At 37.7% G+C, this 20,708-nt stretch overlaps 1 protein-coding gene across 14 annotated transcripts in view; it reads left to right on the forward strand.

The window, feature by feature from the left end:
* Positions 1-20,708, forward strand: part of LOC146402252 (uncharacterized) — a 1,625,488-nt gene that overhangs the window by 1,424,992 nt on the left and 179,788 nt on the right. The gene's annotated exons all lie outside the window — the stretch shown is intronic.

The following is a 20,708-nucleotide window of genomic DNA, read 5'->3' on the forward strand; positions in this document are numbered from 1 at the left end:
TAAAACACAAGAAAAGATGGTGTTCAACCAGTAGATGACTAGTTTGAAATTCCTAATTTAATTCATCACCTTCCATTTATAGAAAAAGGTGGTAGGCCATAGAAGTTTAGTATCATAGCTAGCAGATGTCAAAACTTTGTCTTCTGAAATGCCTATTCATTTTCTCCTTCCTCTATAAATTGCGACTTGGCAAAGTTTTAGAAAAGGGCTTTGAATACAAGCTAGGAGAAACTTAATTTTCCAGGAAAGCTTGGGGTGACTTAGACACCAAGAGATATCATTGCATAATCTAAAAGAACAAGTTTGCTTTTAAAACTGGTTTGTTACCTCTTAGAGCATCATCCCTACATCCCCATGATAAAAGTGAGATTGAACCACCAGTTGTACTTCCATCCTTATAAGTTGGTGAAATGAATTTTGGATCAACTTAATCCTTACTTTTTTTCTAATCTAGTTCTGCAGGAGCTATCATTTCAGATGATAAGGACTCTTCTTCTCCCCTAGTACGCATTTATCTCTTCATCTTTTAGAATGTTAAGCCTTGGAGTTCCCATCGTGGCTCAATGGTTAACGAATCCTACTAGGAACCATGAGGTTGCGGGTTTGATCCCTGGCCTTGCTCAATGGGTTGAGGATCTGGCATTGCTGTGAGCTGTGGTGCAGGTTGCAGACGCAGCTTGGATCCCGAGTTGCTGTGGCTCTGGTGTCAGCCGACGGCCACAGCTCCAATTAGACCTCTAGCCTGAGAACCTCCATCTGCTGCAGAAGCAGCCCTAGAAATGGCAAAAAGACAAAAAAAAAAAAAAAAGGCAAAAAAAAGAATGTTAAGCCTTAAGCATGTAGTGAGAGTCTTGTCTGCCCGCATCATGTAGTGTTTACCCTTTAGGAAACATCATGGTAAAATGGAAAGAATAAACCATAGAGGTGAATAGACCATGTTCTAGGGCCTCGCATTTTTTTTTGTTGTTGGTTTTTTTTTAGGGCTGCACCCATGGCATACAGAAGTTCCCAAGCTAGGGTTCGAATCAGAGCTACAACTCCCAGCCTACGCCACAGCCACAACAACTTGGGATATGAGCCACATTTGATCTGCAACATACACCACAACTCATGGCAATGCCAGATCCCTGACCCACTGGGTGAGGCCAGGGAACAAACCCACCACATCTTCATCGATACTAGACAGATTTGTTTCTGCTGCGCCACATTGGGAATTCTGGGCCTAGTGTATTTATATGTCTTTTTTTTCTTTCAGTCCCAAATAATAGAATAAAATACTACAAGCTCTATTAAAGCCCCTGGTACCCTGTAACTAATTTTTAGTAACTGCCTAATTATTCCCATATCTAATGTACCAATTACAGTAAAGATTCTAGTGTATTTGTATGTCTTGCTAACTCTTAATTTCCCTATGTGTTTCTGTAAGCCACAGAATGTAAGCAATATAATGTCTAATGCATAATAGTTGAGGCATGGTTAATTGGTTGGATGGATGGATGGGTGAATAGATAGATGGGTAGACAGATACTTCAAAAAATTAATGCGGAGTTCCAATTGTGGCTCAGTGGTAATGAAACCATCAAGCATCCATGAAGATGTGGGTTCCATCCCTGGCCTTGCTCAGTGGGTTAAGGACCCAGCATTGCCATGAGTTGTGGTGTAGTTTGCAGACACGACTCAATCTGGCATTGCTGAGGCTGTGGCTATGGCCGGCAGCTGCAGCTCCAATCCAAACTCTAGCCTGGGAACTTCCATATGCCACAGTTGTGGCCCTAAAAAGAAAAAAAAAAATAATGCAACAGTACATTGAACTGCTTTCCAGAGTTGAACAATTTAGTTCATCTAGTATTTCATTTGTTCAATGACAATATCTAAAATCACATTCAACTCTGAAAATGTATGATTCAATAAACAGTGTTTATGGAGTTCCCACTGTGGCTCAGCAGGTTAAGGACCCTACATAGTCTCTATGAGGATGTGGGTAGGATCCCTGGCCTTACTGCTCAGTGGGTTAAAAGTCCAGTGTTGTTGCAAGCTGTGGCATAGGTCGCAGATGTGTCTTAGATCCAGTGTTGCTGTAGCTTTGGTATTGACTGGCAGCTGCAGCTACAGTTCAACCCCTAGCCTGGCAACTTCCATATGCCAAAAGATCCAAGTCATATGCTGAAAGAAATATTTCTTCTTATATTTAAAGTTAGATGTATTAGCAGGTGCTTACCTGAGAGTATGTGAATATGTGACTCTTATGATTTATAGGAAGTTGAATTGAGCTAAATCCATTTTAGGGATACAGTGATAGGTAATATATTGCATATTGTATTTTTTAACTAGAGTCTTGTGTCTTTGTTAAAAGAAAATCTTAGGTGCTCATAGGAATATAGAGAATGATAATGAGATTCATCATCTTATAACTGAGGGGACTGAGGCACAGAATGATCAAAACAATCTTAGTCTAGTTTGGTTCCTTGTTATCCAAGGTTCTTTTAGGCTTACAAATTTATTGTATTAAAGTATAGTTGATTTACAATCTGATAACAATTTCTGCTCTACAGCAAAGTGACCCATTTTTTTTTATTATTTTCTTCCATCATGGTCTACCCCAAGAGATGTGACTGCTATAGTTCCCTGTACTATAGAGTGTATAGAGTGAGACCTCATTGCTTCTCCATTCTAAATTAAATAGTTTGTACCTACTAAGCCTAAACTCCCCATCCATCCCACTTCCTCCCTCTACCTCCTTGGCAGCTACAAGTCTGTTGTTTATGTCATTGGGTCTCTTTCTTTTGCAGATAAGTTAATTAGTGCCATATTTAGGTTTCATGTACAGGTGATATCATATGGTATTTTTCTTTCTCTTTCTGACTTACTTCACTTAGTATGAGAATCTCTAGTTGTATCCATGTTGCTACAAATGGCATTCTTTCGTTTCTTTCTATGGCTGAGTAGTATTCCATTGTATATATTCACCATGTCTTCTTAATCCATTCATCCTAAATGTCAATGGACATTTAGGTTGTTTCCAAATCTTGGCTATTGTGAATAGTGTTGCAATGAACATAGGAGTGCATGTATTTTTTTGAATGAAAGTTTTGTCCAGATATAATCTCAGGAGTGGGATTGTTGTATCATACGGAAGTTCTATGTTTAGCTTTCTAAGGAACCACCATACTATTTTCCATAGTGATTGTACCAATTTACATTTCCACCAACAGTGTTAGGAGGGATCCCTTTTCTCCACACCCTCTCCACTGTTTGTTATTTGTAGATTTATTAATGATGGCCATTTTGACTTGTATGAGGTGGTACCACATTGTAGTTTTGATTTGAATTTCTCTAATAATTAGTGATATTGAGCATTTTTTCGCTGGCCATCTCTCTCTGTATGTCTTCTTTGTAGAATTGTCTATTTAGGTTATCTGCCCATTTTTTGATTGGGTTGTTTGGTTTTTGTTAAGTTATATGAGCTGTTTATATATTTTGAAGGTTAAGTCCTTGTCATTTGCAACTATTTTCTCCAATTCCATAGGTTGTTTTTTTTTTTAATGCTTTCCTTTGCTATGCAAAGCTTTTAAGTTTGATTAGCTCCCATTTGTTTATTTTTGTTTTTATTTTTATTGCCTTGGAAGCTTTATAATGTGTCTCTTCTAGGAGCTTTATGGTGTCATGTCTTGTGTTTAAGTCTTTATAGCCTTACAGATTTTTTACAAGCAAAATAAGATGACACTTTTAAATTAAGTGGGACAGAAATCAAATACTAAATTTGGATGATTGAAAATATGTTAAAGTTTCCTAAAACTGTAACCACTTTATAATCACAACACACTCTTTTAAAGAGCTTCAACTAAAAATCCTAAAATTTTTACCTGATGCAGATTTTTCTTTACCTGATGTGTTAAATTTAAAAATTAATCCAATGCCCTCAAATCCGTTTCTTGTTTTACAAAATAGTTTATTGATTAGCCAAAGTCTGAATAAAGCTTCCTACATGACTCATTGATCAAAATAAGATCCAAGAGCTCATTAACTCTGTTGTCAGATACATTCATTTATTTATAAGCTCCTTTTTCCTAATAACTTTTCACAATAATAAAAGCAAAAGAGCTTATCTACTTTTATGTGTTACCAAACATAACACAATTATGCTCTTTTCCAAAGGAAATTTTAGAGAAAAATGTACATTCCAAAATACTTTACTTGGAGGATAAAATCTCCAGACATCAAACTATTTAATAGATTATTGTAGCTTTAAACAAGAGAAAATGTAGCCACTTAATACTCTCATTTTGATATTCTTTATTACTTGCAATCCAACCATAATGCAAAATATTAACTTTATAAGGAAGTGAAGGATCTTTAAAAAATGTTCTTTGGGTTTTCCTTATAGTGGGGACTCTCTGGTAGAAGGTGTCAATTTATTACTAAAATTTGAGTCGACTGGTGATGAAACATATTTATTCACAGCTTCTGTGTCCACGACCTGAGCTCCACTTGGGTAAATGGTCCCATATGTGCATGCAGGGATTCCAATCTATATTTATAGTATGACACCTTTGGTAAGGTGACTATATACCTTATCCAGCTGTGAGAGTGAAAAATAGTACTATTAATAATCACACTGGAACAAACAAGCTCTATGCCACAGGGACCTAGGATCACCCTGCAGTTAGTTGAATAAATGACAGGTCTTATCATAACTGCTCTCTCCTCCACATGAGCCTGATTTCTCACTAAGGAATATTTTGTGCATTATTATTCCTGGATATCTTTTGGTACAGAAACTCCTTCCCTCCAGATTTTCTAATTCTATGCATCTCAGGTTCCACTTTTCAATGAAGTTCTGTGGTCCCTGCGCTCTCATTGATTGATCTTTCTGGGAAGTACTTAGAGTTTGCACTACACATCATCATTGCCTCTGAAATTGTTTGCTCTTGTTTCATATATGTAAGTTTTATCTTCCCAACTATACCACAGATTTCTCAAAAGCAGGGACGAATACCTTATATTATTTCCTCTCCAGCAGGCCTTATGTAGGAATCACCAGCTAAGACTGTGATCAGATACTGAATGATTACACTGGACTCTTTTTTTTTCTCTCTCTCACACCCACCTCCACCCTTCCTATTGGGCTTCAGCCATACTGGCCTGCTTACCATTTCTTCAAGGTGCTAATCCCATTGACTGTGTAGTCCTCATTCAGTTAGCCTATCATATATTTTCTTCTACTCATTTGCCAGGTTGATTTCCCTATTGTACTCCAGCTTCCTATTCCAAAGTTACTTCTTTAGAAAAGAGTTTATTTAACTTTCTATATTATGTCCCTGTTCACCCCCATTAGCCTGATTTCCTTAGCTCCTCTCCTCACTTTATTAATTTGTAGCTCTCTTTCTTTCCTAATACCAAATACACACAAAGATGCCACTCTTGCCCCAGTAATAAGTTTCATATCTTATTTCATATCTATTACCAGCACCTAGAAGTGTGCTAGGAGCACAGATAGTTCTTAAGAAATGTCTGTATCTATTGGAAGAACATGGCAAGGGGAGAAACATGTGCCCCGATGAACAGCATCAGTGGCAATGAAAGAACGTATGGGGAAGTTTATTTGAAAGAGAATATGAATCATGTTTTTTAGAGTGTGGAGTTTATATTTTTGTGCTTGAACTCAGGTCTGTCATTTGACCTCATTGCCCATGAATTTTCTACCAGCTCCACCATGCTGAATGATCACCAAAGCTAACATAAATTCTGAGAAACTTTCCATTCCCAGGAATCCTTCAATATATCTCCCCCATGAAGAGTTGAATGAAAACTAAGATCTATTCTGAAATTATCTCTCTGTTGAAGAACCAAATATGAGCAGAAATGGCTATCATGAAGAGGTACTTTTTTCTCATTAGATAATTGTATCTGGGAAGGAAGGAGAATAAAAATAAGATATTACAGCTGTCTTAGACATACAGCATGGCATCACTCCTTACAAGATAAATTTAACCTCTGTTGCTTTAAAATAACCATATGTAGGCTATAAACAAAGTGTTGCAATGGATTTTCACTTTTGTGCTGTCAGTGTAGATAAAACTTAACTGCATCCTCTAAGATCCTTTTCTAGAGATCTAGCAGTACATAAAAGATTTGTTAGGCCAGCAAATCTCTCTATTTTTCCTGGAAACTTCACACTTGCCATTTTTAGAGTTGCTCTTTCCCAACTATGGTTGTATGGTTAGAATAGAAGCTACTGCCTTTCAGTATGATCCAGGCAGTGAAGACATTGTCTAGGCTCAGACCACTGTCACAGTGTAAGGTGCACACCCAATCTAGCCCAGACAAACAAGCTTCTTCCCCATGACTTTGCCAAATTTGAACTAGAGGGAGAAGCCATATCATACTTGACCACAGAAACTTAGACATGCATAAGACCTCTATTACTCTTTATGTGTAGAAAGATGATATTCTCTAGTAAAAATTAAAGATAAAACACAAAACAAAATGAAATAAAACACACACCCCCAAAAAACAAAAGTGTAAAATAGAGTTTGACTATATTTGAGTGCCTGGTTCCAGTGGCCGAAGATACACTCTAAAACCACCCTTTCCTTTGCTTTGGTTAAGTGAATCAAGAAATCCTTCTCCTCTGCACCCCCCTTAATTAAAAACCTAGGAGTAAACCTGACCAAGGAGGTAAAAGACTTGAACACTGAGAACTATAAAACAATCAAGGAAATTAAGAAGTATTCAAAGGAATGGAAAGATATTCCATGTTACTGGATTAAAAGAAGTGACATAATTAAAATGGCCATACTACCCAAGGAATCTACAGATTTAATGTGATCCCCATCAAATTACCCATGATATTTTTCACAGAACTAGAACAAACAATACACAAATTTATATGAAACCATAAAAGACCCAGAACTACCAAAGCAATCCTAAGGAATAAAAACCAAGCAGGAGGCATAACTCTCCCAGACTTCAGGCAATATTACAAAGCTACAGCCATCAAGATGGTGTGGTACTGGTACCAAAACAGACATACACACCAATGGAAGAGAATAGAGAGCCTAGAAATAAACCCAAACACCTATGATCAATTAATCTTTGACAAAGGATGCAATAATATAAAATGGGGAAAAGATAGTCTCTTAAGCAAGTGGTGCTGGGAAAACTGAACAGTTGCATGTAAATCAGTAAAACTAGAACACAACCTCACATCACGCACAAAAATTAACCCAAAATGGCTTAAATACTTAAACATTAGACAAGACACCGTAAAACTTCTAGAAAAGAACATAGGCAAAACATTATCTGACATCAGCCTTACAAATGTTTTCTTAAGTCAGTCTCTGAAAGCAATAGAAATAAAAACAAAAATAAGCAAATGGGACCTAACCAAACTTACAAGCTTTTGCACAGCAAAGGAAGCGATTTAAAAATAAGACAACCTGCATAATGGGAGAAAATAGTTTCAAATGATGCAAATGACAAAGGCTTACTCTCCAAAATATACAAACAACTCAGATAACTCAACAGCAACAAAAACCAAACAACCCAATCAGAAAATAGGCAGAAGACCTAAATAGACAATTCTACAAAGAAGACATATGGATGGCCAGCAGGCACATGAAAAAATCCTCAACATCACTAATTATTAGAGAAATGCAAATCAAAACTACAGTGAGGTACCACCTCACTTCAGTCGGAATGACTATCATTAATAAGTCTTCAAACAAGGCTATCATTAATAAGTCTAACAAATAATAAGAGAGTGTGGAGAAAAGGGAACCCTCCTGCACTATAGATAGGAACATAAACTGATGCAGCCACTGTGCAAAACAGCATGGAAGTTCCTAAAAAAAAATCTAAGTATAAAGTTATCATATGATCCAACAATGCCACTCCTGGGCATATATCTGGACAAAACTACAATTAAAAAGACGCATGAACCCGTATGTTCATATAACCACTATTCACAATAGCCAAGACATGGAGACAACCTAAATGTCCATCAACAGATGAATGGAGTAAGAAGATGTGGTACATATACACAATATAATACTATGCAACCATAAAAATAATGAAATAATGGCATCTGTAGCAACATGGATGCAATTAGGGTTTCTCATACTAAGTGAAGTCAGAAAGAGAAAGACAAATACCATATGATATCGTTTATATGTAGAAGCTAAAATAGGGCACAAATGAAATGAACCTATCTACAAAATAGAAACAGACTCACATACATGGAGAACAGAATTATGGTTGACAAGGGGGAGAGGGGAGGGAGTGGGACAGACTGGGAGTTTGGGGTTAGTAGATGCAGACTCTTACATTTAGAATGGGTGGGCAATGAGGTCATGCTGTACAGCATAGGGAATTGCTTGAGATAGAACATGATGGAAGATAACATGAGAGAAAGAATGTGTATATATATATATATATATATTTGTATGTGTGTATGTGTATATGTGTATTTATTTATTACTGGTTCACTTCGCTGTGCAGCAGAAATTGACAGAATATTATAAATCAACTATAATAATAATAATTTAAAAAATAAAAAGAAATTTTTCTCCAGAATGTCACATACATTTGATTTTCTGATGCTCGTTTTGGAACTCTTAGCACATTCTGATTTATGTTACAGACCTTTTGGGGGACCTCTTTTCCTGTGATGTCTCTCCTGCAGTCTCACACTAGATGACTCACTTCTTCTCCACCAAATTCTAGCTCGTGTTCATACGTCTATAATTGCATGTCTTATTGAGGTGCTCTTTTGCACATGAGTTTCTACCACAAAACCTCTGTGAAGAGCGAGGTTCTGTATTTAACCTCCAGCCTTAGAACCCAGCACTTTAATGTCAAAGACTAGGTTCTCAGTAAGGAAAGTAGTAACCTTGGAAAGGGGCTCTTTCTGTCTTGCTATGAAAGTGAGGGTACTCCACAAGAGGTCACTCCTAATATTTGACAGAAATAAGAATTTAAAAACAAGTAAGTATATGGCCACAAAATAATGAAACTGACATAGGAGGCAGAGGCTTTCTTCCTTTGTTCCTTTCTTCTTTTGGTCAGTTCCAATCTTTTCATCTTGCAGTCTCAGTTATTCTCTCTTTTGGAGAAATGCTTTCTCAGAAATACTCTTCAAAAAAAAAAAAAAAAGAAAGTGGGGGGATATACTCTTATCTTGCTCTGCTTTTCTTTCGAGTATTTTACTGTAACCTCTTCATTGACACTCAAGATTAATTTGCATTTAAAAAAAGTATGCAGTCTTATGAGATATCGAAATGTTTCACATCTCAATATTGTTCTACTTAATTTGCTTTGCTTCATGTTATGAAATTTAACTCTTAATATTTGTAATATATATACTTCTAGTGTTTAACTTTCTGTTAAACAGAGAGTATAAGAACAGCAAGAAAGACTTACATGGATTGGCAGTGGTCATTCTAATAGATTATTTGATTTATAACCTACATGTACATGTAAAATTATATACATATTACATGTTTGCATAACTTTCTATAATTTCAGGTACATTTAAAATAGGTTTATGTCAAAATTAGATTTAACTTGAAAAGTATCCAGGGGAAAATACAGAGGAATACTTCTGCTGTTTTAATTATGCCATGAGGAGAAGGTTTAAATACAGTATACACTGAAAACAGGCTTAGTATGACGTGTTTATCTTGGCCCTGGCAGGAATAGAGATAGTTTTACCTAAAGTTTATTAGAAAAGAATCACCCTTGGTAAATCCACGCTAAAATTTAAGCAAAATAATCTCTAGAGTCACATACTTTGCTCCCCAATGAAACTGCATTTGTTTAAATTTATATGTTTTTTTCTGTGTCAAAAGTTCAGCCTTGCAGCTATTTTAACCATTCAGGGAAAATATAATAAAAAAGACCAAATATTTAATCTACATACTAGAGAAAACTTTATTATATGTGTGAACTCAAAATTGTTGCCTCATCTTAAACATCCATATGACTTATTCAAGGCTATCATGAGAGTTGAGTACATAGTTAAAGAGTTGGCATAGGTTCTGTGATGTTGACCATGAACTGGATGTTAAGAATACTTTGTTATGTCTCCATTCTAACGACAAGTTTCAGGGACTGTAACTTAGCACTCCAAGGCTTTCTGTTTTATGACTCTGTATTGTCATTCCTCATTCCCCACCACTCATTTATAACTTCACATTGTAGAGTCCAAACAGTGAACTCATTATAGTTCCCCAAACAGGTCTTCTTAATCTGCGTGTGTTTGTGTATGTTTGCTTTATCTGCCAAGCACATTTTTCTCAGGCCATAGTAACTATGACACACTTTTTTTTTTTTTTTTTTTTTTTTTTTTTTGTCTTTTTAGAGCTGCACCCTAGGCATATGGAAGTTCCCAGGCTAGGGGTTGAATCAGAGCTACAGCTGCTAGCCTACACCACAGCCACAGCAATGTGGGATTAAGCTGTGTGTCTGCAGCCTACACCACAGCTCATGGCAAGGCTGGATCCCCAACCCACAGAGTGAGGTCAGGGATTGAACCTGCATCCTCATGGACACTAGTCGGATTTGTTTCTGCTGCGCCACAATGGGAATTCCGACATACTTTTTTTTGACGATGGTCAGGTTTTCAATAGGTGCAAGCACCCTATATTTTATCTCAGCTTTGTCTGATCAGCTTTCTGGCCAGGGACTAGTTGAGTAATCTTTCTGTTTCTTCATAGATCCATTGAGATATAAAAGTATCTAGAACATATAAAGGATACATTATCTTCATGTAATTTCTGGCATTTAGGGAGTATTGTTATTTCTCTGGCCAGGTGATGCATGGATAGGAAAATATGACACTTTTAGTGAGAAATTGTGTGTGTATCATGTGTGTGTGTGTGTCATGGGCTCCAACTGAGAAAGCACTGGGGCTTTTGTGCTGTTTCCTGTAGCCACTAGAAATAACTCATCATTCTCACACACTAGTCCATCGTCAAATTCATGCAGCGATTTTATAAAAATTCAGTCTCTATGTTCTGCACTCCCTTAACCCCACAAGATGTTGCTTCTGAAGCTCTGGAGTAAAGCTGGTCATTCCAAGTCAGTCAGATTGGGGTTTCTACCATAATCCTTTCTTCCCCTCCTTCTGTCTGTGTCATTCTGATGTCTCCTATTATATTCAATTACTGCCTTCTATCTTATCTGAAAAGCTAAGTGAGGGCAGCCTGATTCTGTCCCTGTTGCTCTGCATTCATTCATTTATTTTTGTCACAAATCCTTATTGAGAGACTTGTATGTGACAGCCACTGTGCTACCTGCTAGGTATACATTGTGCACTGTCTGGGATAAAGACAGTACTGCTGAGTTACAGGAACTCAAAATGCCTGAGTTGTAATCCAGGCTGATTTCCCCTTGCTGTTGTGTATCCCTGAATGGTCCTGAATCTCATTCATCCTTGCTTTAACATCTGTGGCATGTGGATGTCATTGTCCCCAGCTCTTGCCATTCTTTGTGAGGCCTCATATGTGATCTCTTTTGTCACTGAGGTTCACAAACAAGTCAGTTATTACTTTCTTAATAGGAATCTTTGTAGTAATGGGGACAACATAAAAAAGTAAACAAGTGAAAAATAAGCTGTGATAGGTTCGATGAAGTGCAAATATTGGATACTTGAGAAAAAGCAAAGAAACAAGATTCAATAAAGTGATGAAGGACAATTTCTTGAGAAGGTGATAGTTAAGTTGGTTTATGGAAGATAAAAATGAAAACATTCCAAGAAAACTAAGGGCAAAGCATTTCTGACAAATGGAAAGACATGCCGAAAGGTTTGCATCAGGGAGCCATCTGGAATATTTCAGAAACTGAAAGACTGGTGTACAATTGCTGCTTACAGAGAAAAAGGAATTGGTCATTTCAAAGGTCTTATTGCCCAAGGCTCAAAGTCTCCTGAAGCACCTGCATCCCTTAAAGCCACCGTAACAGCTGTCCCCTGCAGTGATGGTCAGTGTTTCCACTGAAGACTCATCAGGTTTTCTGCTTAAGCTGTGAGGAGCAAGGTGAAAACCCCCCACCCATGAGCTAATCTCTGGAAGAGTTAGTCACCTAGAGCTTCTCTTTCACTCTGACCCTAGGTCTCCTTTCATCTGAAAATTTCACAGGATGCCACAAGCCCAGAGCTGTGCCTCTTTACATTGCAGATGTCTTATATAAGTTCTACCCAGTCACTTATTTTAGACTCAGCTTAAGGCACATGTTGCTGGACAGTTAAGAATTGAACTCCAGGATCCTACTACGATTTACATTCCCACTTTGCAACTTAATTGCTTGGTGACATTTTATTTACATTTTTAAATTGTTGTACTAAAAAATTAAACACTTGGCGTTACCGTTGTGGCTCAGTGGGTTGAGGACCTGACCTTATCTCTGTGAGGATGCGGGTTCAATCCCTGGTCTTGCTCCATGGGTCTAGGATCTGGTGTGACAGCAAGCTGTGGCATAGGTTGCTGTGGCTGTGGTTTAGGCCTCAGCTGCAGCTCTGATTCAGACCCTAGCCCAGGAAATTCCATATGCCGTATGTGGCAATAACAAATTAAAATTAAAATTAAAAAAAATTAAATACAAACTTACCGGCTTGGGAGTTCCTGTCATGGCAGAAATGTAGTGGAAATGAATCTGACTAGTATCCATGAGGATGTGGATTCAATCCCCGGCCTCACTCAGTGGGTCAGGGATCCAGCATTGCTTTGAGCTGTGGTGTAGGTTGCAGGCTAGATGCGGGCTCAGATCCTGCATTGCTGTAGCTGTGGTGGAGGCTGGCAGCTGTAGCTCTGATTCGACCCCTAGCCTGGAAACTTTCACATGCTGCAGGTACAACCCTAAAAAGCCAAAAAAAAAAAAAAAAAAAAAACCCTACTGGCTTAAAAAATCACCCTCTTATCAACCTACACTTTGGTTAGTTATAAGCCTGGTCACAATATGACTATAATCTCAGCCCACAGTTTAATGCAGCTTAAATTAAGGTTTCACCCAGGCTCTCATCTTCAAGTCAAGGTGTCTTCCAAGCTTGCATGATTATGATATCATTTTGTTCTGTGCTGCTGCACTACAGAGGCCTCGTTTCCCTGCTGGCAGTCATCCAGAGGCTCCTTTCAGCATCTGAACACTGTCTGCTTTCTTTTCCATGAGGCCTCTCCCTCCGCAAAGCCAGGAACAGAGAATCTCCCTCAGGTTGAGGCGTTCTCCTTCTTCAAATGCTTTTTGCAGGAAGAGCCTCGTTCTTTGTAATGGCTCAGATCATTAGATCAGTAGGTCATGCTTACCCAGTCATCTCCCTTTTTAAAATTGAACTGGACTGCATAACATAGCCTCATCCTGGAGTGACTGTCTCATCATATTCAGAGTACACGTCCACACTAGAAGAGAGGGGCAGACACCCTGGGGGCTGTCTTAGAATCCTGCCTAGCACACCTTGTCAAGACATCAAGCCATAGATGGCTTCTTTCTCCATCAGGGGTGATAATGGTGCCTTGTCTTTGGATTTCTGTGATGATGCAATAAGGTAGTCAGTATAAAGTGATTGCTGTGGTCACTATCATGTGAAAGCTCTTTAAAAATACCAAGGCTGTCACTCTTATAACTACCACCACCACTACTAGCACCTCCACTACTGTGCTGCTTTGATGTAGGTCTGTGGTCTGTGGCAGATGACCTAGCATCTGTATTTGTATTTTCCTTGTTTTCTCATTCTAAGATGATTGGTTGCCTAATAAACCAAGGACTCTCTGGGCTCCAAACAGACCCTTGGAGGATTTTCTTCCCCATTCCGCCCTTAGCATTGTAACTCCTTGAGTGAATACAACGAGGCTTCCATATGTTCCCATTCTTCTCCAACAAACACGTCTATACCCACATGTCTATACCCACACAAACACACACACGTACACGTGCACCCAAATTAACTCTTCACAGAGAGAGAGGTGATCATTTAACATGTGTGTTACAATCAGACAAAACTGCATTTATAGCCTGACTCTTCCAGGATATTTAACTTATAGGGAGCCTCTACTTCCTTACCTATAATAAATATATATTAATGATAACTGCCATAGAGAGTGGTTGTTAAAATTAAATACTCTATAGTGAACTTCCAGATAATTTATAGCTATCATGATTAATACAAATCTACCACAATTTATCACACAGTTTATGAAAATTACTCATGCTGAAAATTTCCAACCTAGGACACTTAAGAGATCTTAAATGTGCTGTTTCATTTAATTTTTCAAACTAGCAATAAAACAGACATAGGTAATTTCCCCCTTAAATTAAGCTTTTTCCCCCCTACGTGTCCACAGGTTAATAACTTTAAAAATGTATTTAGTACTTTGTAACATCTCATTTTTGCTTGTATCCTTTCTAACTTATTCTGGGTATAATATCAAACCCTTTTTATCATAAGACATGAGACATGCTATAAAGGGGTAGGTTTTCAAGGATGTGAATTTAGGAGCATCCCAATTAGTTTTTCTTACTGATTGAGTCATGAACAGCAGTGAGCTGATCGCTTCGCTTCATGGCATCTATTGTTTCTCCACTTGAGTCACTTCACCGCAGATGTGAAGGAGCAAGCAAAGAGACAGAGTTGCAACTACACCATCACTGAATGCTCTTCCTAGCGTGGAGACTAAAACGGGGGCAGGCGGACATCTGTCTACTCTCTTAATACCCTAAAGAACTTGAAATGGATGTGGTAACAGTAACCATTTCATTCTTTGGTATATCTCTCCAAGACTGAGCTGCTTTCTTATATTTAAAGATAATATTTCCACTTTCCTTTTCTCTTCCTTTTCTTTGCCATAGACATATGTTACAGAATTCAGAGTGCATTCCAGGTAAAGCCGTGCTCAATTGAAGGATGCTTTCTCTGTTTGAGACTAACATTTTGATTGCACGCTTAAGCATTTCATGGTGTGTTGTTGGCTAAACAGTTATTAATTCACTAAAGACAAACATCTACTTTTGGCCAAGGACAAAGACTCTGAGGGTACCGAGATGTGGTATAGAGTTGTGTTAAAAGAGTCTGGAGCCAGACTGTCCAGGATTACCATTTGATAGCTGTCTAGGATTACCATTTGATAAATGGTCAAGCTACCTCATTTATTTTTGTCTCAGTTTATTTATCCATATAATGTGGATAATAATTGTACCTAACTCATAAGGTTGTAATGAGGATTAACTGAGTTGATATTTGTAAAATGTTTTAAAACACTTCATAACACATAAGAAACTCTAGGTAAATTGAAAAAGCAATACAAATTTTGTCATATTTACCTTCCTATGGCTCACAGTCTTTGAGAGCAGGTGGGGAAGGGACCACTAAATGGCTATATTTCATTATTCATTATTAATAATTAAATCTTTATAGAAGTAACAATGTAACACCAAATGCAGTTGGCATTGGGGAGCGTAAAAATAGGATAATCTTCAAGGAAAGAGGATGCTTGATTTATGTTTTGAAAATTGGGTAGGACTTGATGATGAAAGGGAGAGAAGTACAGGTTCCGTGTTCTTTACTGAGCAACAAAGCAGAATGCTCAGAGCCATGAGACTATGGAGAGGCAAGTGACAGGTGAGGAGGCTACGGAAATAGATCATCATCAGATGATGTGCCTTAATTTTTTTTTTCCTTCCACCAAGGGTAGCAGAGTCATTGATGCATTTGGACTAGAAATCATTTCAATTACAGAGATTGGATGTGCTGTGTCAGCAGAGTCATTTCAGTAGGCATGAGAAGAAAAGAGGCTCATGGTAGGATAGAGAGCCAGGGACCAGGGACAAACAGCACTAGGCATGGACCTGATGTGTCAACAGCAGTGGAGTAGTGGTGGGAAAACAGATACCGTACTGACTGATGGGAAGTGAGCAGTGCAGGAGAAGAAAGAAATGTGGCCCACTGGGCAAGGAAACATGAGAAAATTGATTTATTAACCACTTGTCATTCCTGATGCAAATCATCCTTTCACATAGCATGCACAGAGGAGGGAAAAGAGGATCATTAAATTTTGGCAATACTGAGGACAAATATTGCATCGGCAGACCTTCATGAGTCAGTGGAACACAACATTAGACCAAGGACATCTGCCTTTATAGTGAGTGAATTAAAAAGGAGTGGAGTTAGAAAGTGTCTAATCTACACTCCCTTGAATCACAGAGATTAAGGATTTAGACAAGATTTAGGTACTTTCTTAGCTTCAGCACAATTAAAAGTACATGAACTCTAGTTAAACCCGTATAAATGAGTCACCAAAGCTCTCAACCCAGGGCAGTCACTCTTGTGTCTTGGTTGTGTCATCTGTAAAATGGCTAAAAAGGGGTCTACGTCAATTAAAATTTTGTGCTATAATGTATATAAGTTGTCTATTTCCTGCTACATGTTATTAGACCCTTAAATTTTAAGGACGGGAGCCACTTCCGTTTAATATTTATCATGTTTGACCCATGAAGAATTCAAATTGGTTTAAAGTGAGAAGATATGTTTTAAATACTATGACTGCCGAGGTAGAAATTAAACATAAAGACTACAGAAAAAGAAAAGAAAAGAAGCATCATGGGAGGCAGAGTAAACATTGCACATCAAGGTCCCCTTCATTGCTGGAGCTGAGATAATATTTGAACCGATTCTCAATGACTGGATCATGCATTGTGGCAGGACCAGGAATGATACCAGGTCTTCTGCCTGCTGGTACTTTCTACCACCTCAAAAACTACATGAATTAAGGGGTAAAACACTACAGGAGGAAATGCCGTGTGGTTAATTAACAGCTATATATTCTTCAGGAGTAAAGTTGATGTGACTGGTTTTCACCCATGTGTATCACGTTGAATTCTGCAGAGTGAATATGAGAAGTCACACTGGCTGTTCTCTCCCCTTCTAAGCAGTCCTGCCGTTTGCAGTTTTCCATTATGCTGCCATCTTATTAATGAAGAATTATTATGGCCAGGAAATCTTTCGAGGCAGTTTAAACTGGTAAACTGCTTAAAGGGGAGGAAAGGGATGTGCTCAAGCTGTAATCAGGGACTCCTAAACATTAGGACACACATCATCTTGCTCCCAGTCTCCCCCTGGAGCCACAGTCATAATGCATTTCTTTTTGGAGTATCTGGGTGGGGTTGGGAGGAGGGAGGAGAAATAAACAGTACTCAGCAGAAAATAACTGCAGTGGATTTTCAGTGAAGCAGATATTCACACAGATGTTAAACACGGAAATGGGAAAAAGATGAATCTCTAGAGACAAGGACCTATGAAGGATGCAAAGGTAAATGATAGAATATAGACTATTCTTATAGGGAAAAAAATGCCAAGTAATTAACAAATAGAAACAGTTGGTCACAGAGCCTGCTTGTGATGAAGCAGAGAAAACTAATTGACCCATATATTCCTATTGGGAGCAGGGAGAAGAAGCTATCTTTATTTAAGAAACAGAAGATTATCATTTATGAAATGACAGATTTTACTTGTCATCAAAACATACACCCTTTCTGTTCTCTTGGGATCTCTGTCAGAATTAGGAAAATAAAATATGGCTCTAAGGAGAGAGAGACTTTGATTTATTCCAGCACAGAACAGTTTTAGTGAACCATGAAAACTGATTATTCTGAAAGAAGTCAAAATTTAGGGACTTAATCACCAGTTAGGGTCTAGCGATGTTGGAGGTAAAGCAGACAAACAAAATAAGCAAACAAAAATTGATATATTGAGAGGCATCTTAGAAACAAGTGGTCTTTGTCAATTTCCTCCTCTTTGGATCATTCTGTAAACTATGATGGAAGAGATATTTGCTCTATGAGTTAGTTATTACTAGGGAACAAATTACTTCAAATCTTAGCAATATGAAACAACACACATTTGTCATTTTATAGTTTATGTGGTTCAGTACTTCCAGAGTGGCTTAGGCTCAGTGATTCTGGTTTAGGGTCTTTCAGGAGATTGAAGTCATTAGCCAAGGAAGCCATAATCCAAGAGCTTGACTGGGGCTTGATTTTGGAGGACCTGCCTCCCAAATGGATGGCTATGATAGAGCTTGTCAGGGAACCCCATTGCTTACTATATAGACCTTTTCATATGATTGTATGAGTATCCTAAGATAAAGTAAAAGATGCTTAAATAAATTTGAATTTCGGGTAAACAACAAACAATTTGTTTTTGTTTTGTTGTTTTGTTTTTTGGTTTTGTTTTGTTTTTATTTTTTATTGTTATTTCTCCCAACACACTTTTTTTTCCCCACTGTATTTTTGTTTTTGTTTTTTGGGGGGGTCCACACTTGCAGCATATGTAAGTTCCCAGGCTAGGGGTCAAATCAGAGCTGCAGCTGCCAGCCTATGTCATAGCCACAGCAACACCACATCTGAGCCCCATCTGCAACCTGCCCCTCAGCTTGCAGCAACGCCAGGTCCTTAATCTACTGAGTGAAGCCAGGGATCGAACCCACATGACCATGGACACTATGTTGGATTCTTAAACCACTGATCCACAACAGAAACTCCCCAACGAATGATTTGTTAATGTTAAGTTGGACTCCAGTATTGCGAGGGTCATACTTATACTAAAAAAAATGTATTGTTTATCTGAAATTTAGATTTGTTTCTTATACTCTATGGCAAGTCTGTTTTGTGGCATGGCAGCTGGCTTCTCTGTGATCTAAGAGAGAGAATTTAGAAAGTTTTTATGCCTTTAGTGATTTTGTTTGGAAATTACATGATAATATCACTATACTTCAGTCATTAGAAACAAAATACAATGTCTAGTATATACTCAAATGCAGGGAACTTCTTTTCCACCTTTTGGGGAACAGACTTGTCAAATAATGTGTACATACTTGATAACCATCATAAATATGCAAATACTTGAAAGTATATTTATATTTTAAAGAAATACTTTTCTGATTCAACATTGACCGTGATTTTTCTACCTGTGTCAACACACACACACACACACACACACACACACACACAAATGCACATACCCATTGTACTTCACTGTATAGAACTAAATTAAGTATAATTCATGATGGTAACACACTTATATTTATAATTCCTAATGACATCATCATCAATTTAGGCATGACCCTAATTTATTTACATTTTAGTTAATTAGTTATTTGGAATCATGTAATGAGCACCATGAACCTACCACCCAAAGAAAATCCCTGACTCTGAGTATAGCCTATATCTAACCAAATGATACACCTTCTCATCTCCAACACTCTCCCCAGAAATTAATATTTTTGATCTCATATTTTTCATATCCTTGCTTTTCTTTATACATAGTTTTATGCCTATGGAAAATGTATGTGTATATATATGTATATATATTATTATTTAGTTTTATCGTTATGTAATACTACTTATAATTTATAGTTATGTAGTTAGTTATACATCTATGGTATATCCTTTCAGGTATTTTTAATTTCATCAAAATTATATTATAATGAACATAATTTTTTTCGCTTAATATTTTTTTGGTTAATATTCATCCATATTGCTATTAGTTGTGACAGTACTTTCATTTTGCTGTATTACATTCAATTGTGTTAGTATGTTCCTATTTATTCATTCATCTATTCTCCTAATGATAGGCGTTAAGGTTGTTTCCAATATTTTGCATGAATATTGCTGCTAAGCTCACACTTATGTCTTCTAATGTACATGTGCAAGAGTTTCACTTGAATATATGCATGAGTATGGAATTACTACATAAGTAATTCTTGTGGACAGGAGATGCAAATTCCTCAGCAGAATAAATGTCTACTGCAATGTGTATGAACCAGTGGCTCTTCCAGTAGTAAAAGGGACACAATTTGATAAGCATTGACTGGTTGGCACCTTAAGGTATAACGCTCAGTATTGATCTCTCTTGCTGACAACTTTAACATTCAAGAGTGGATAGATCAGCCTTAGTAAATAAGAACCATGGTGGGTCTATCAGTAGCCTCCATCTCTGCTACTGTGTTTCTTCTTTTTGGTGTGGCCATCATGCCAATGACAGAACCTGACATGTCAATTAACCAAATGATTTCATGATGGATGTTTTTTGGTGGACATTAACATATGATGTAAAAATCATCCCACTTCTTGCCTACTGCCATATAGCTGCTCGTGCCAGAGTCTCCTTGTCTCTGAGATTTTAATCTTTTCCTTTCTACACCTGTGACCAGCTAACCAGCCTATTTGCCACTGTCTATGAGTCTGTATATGGTCTCACCTCAGGCCACCTTTCCTTCAGCATGAGATGCACTGAATCTCTTGACCTCATGCCCTTTGAAAAGATTTCCCCTTGTCACGGTCTCAAGGTCATGCCTGAGTGTCACTCCATCAGTGTTTTGGCCTACCTACCACTACTGAACTGTCCTATTCATAAAATATATGATTTTTTTTTCTTTCCTTATTTTTGTGGTCATATAGGATCTTTTCTGATGGTTATAGGTTTGAGTTGAGTGAGAAACGCTGGTACTATTATGACTTGTGACATGGGGATTCAGGCCCCTGGCTCATACAGCTTGCTCATGCTTTATGGTTTTACTCAAGCTTGACCCTGGGTATATCATTTTCATCTTTTAATGAATTGCTGCTCTGCTTGCCCAGCTTTGTTGCTTGCCAAGTCTAACAAAACACAACTTATAATAGGCAGTCATAAGACAAATGGTGACTTAGTGTCCCCTGGTCAAGTATTC

Source organism: Sus scrofa, chromosome 6 (genome assembly GCF_054392235.1).
Source record: "Sus scrofa isolate SSC_HxYL_T2T_F1_AM1 chromosome 6, Sscrofa_HxYL_maternal_Yorkshire_Landrace_v2.0, whole genome shotgun sequence".
In the NCBI taxonomy this organism is placed as follows: Eukaryota; Metazoa; Chordata; class Mammalia; order Artiodactyla; family Suidae; genus Sus; species Sus scrofa.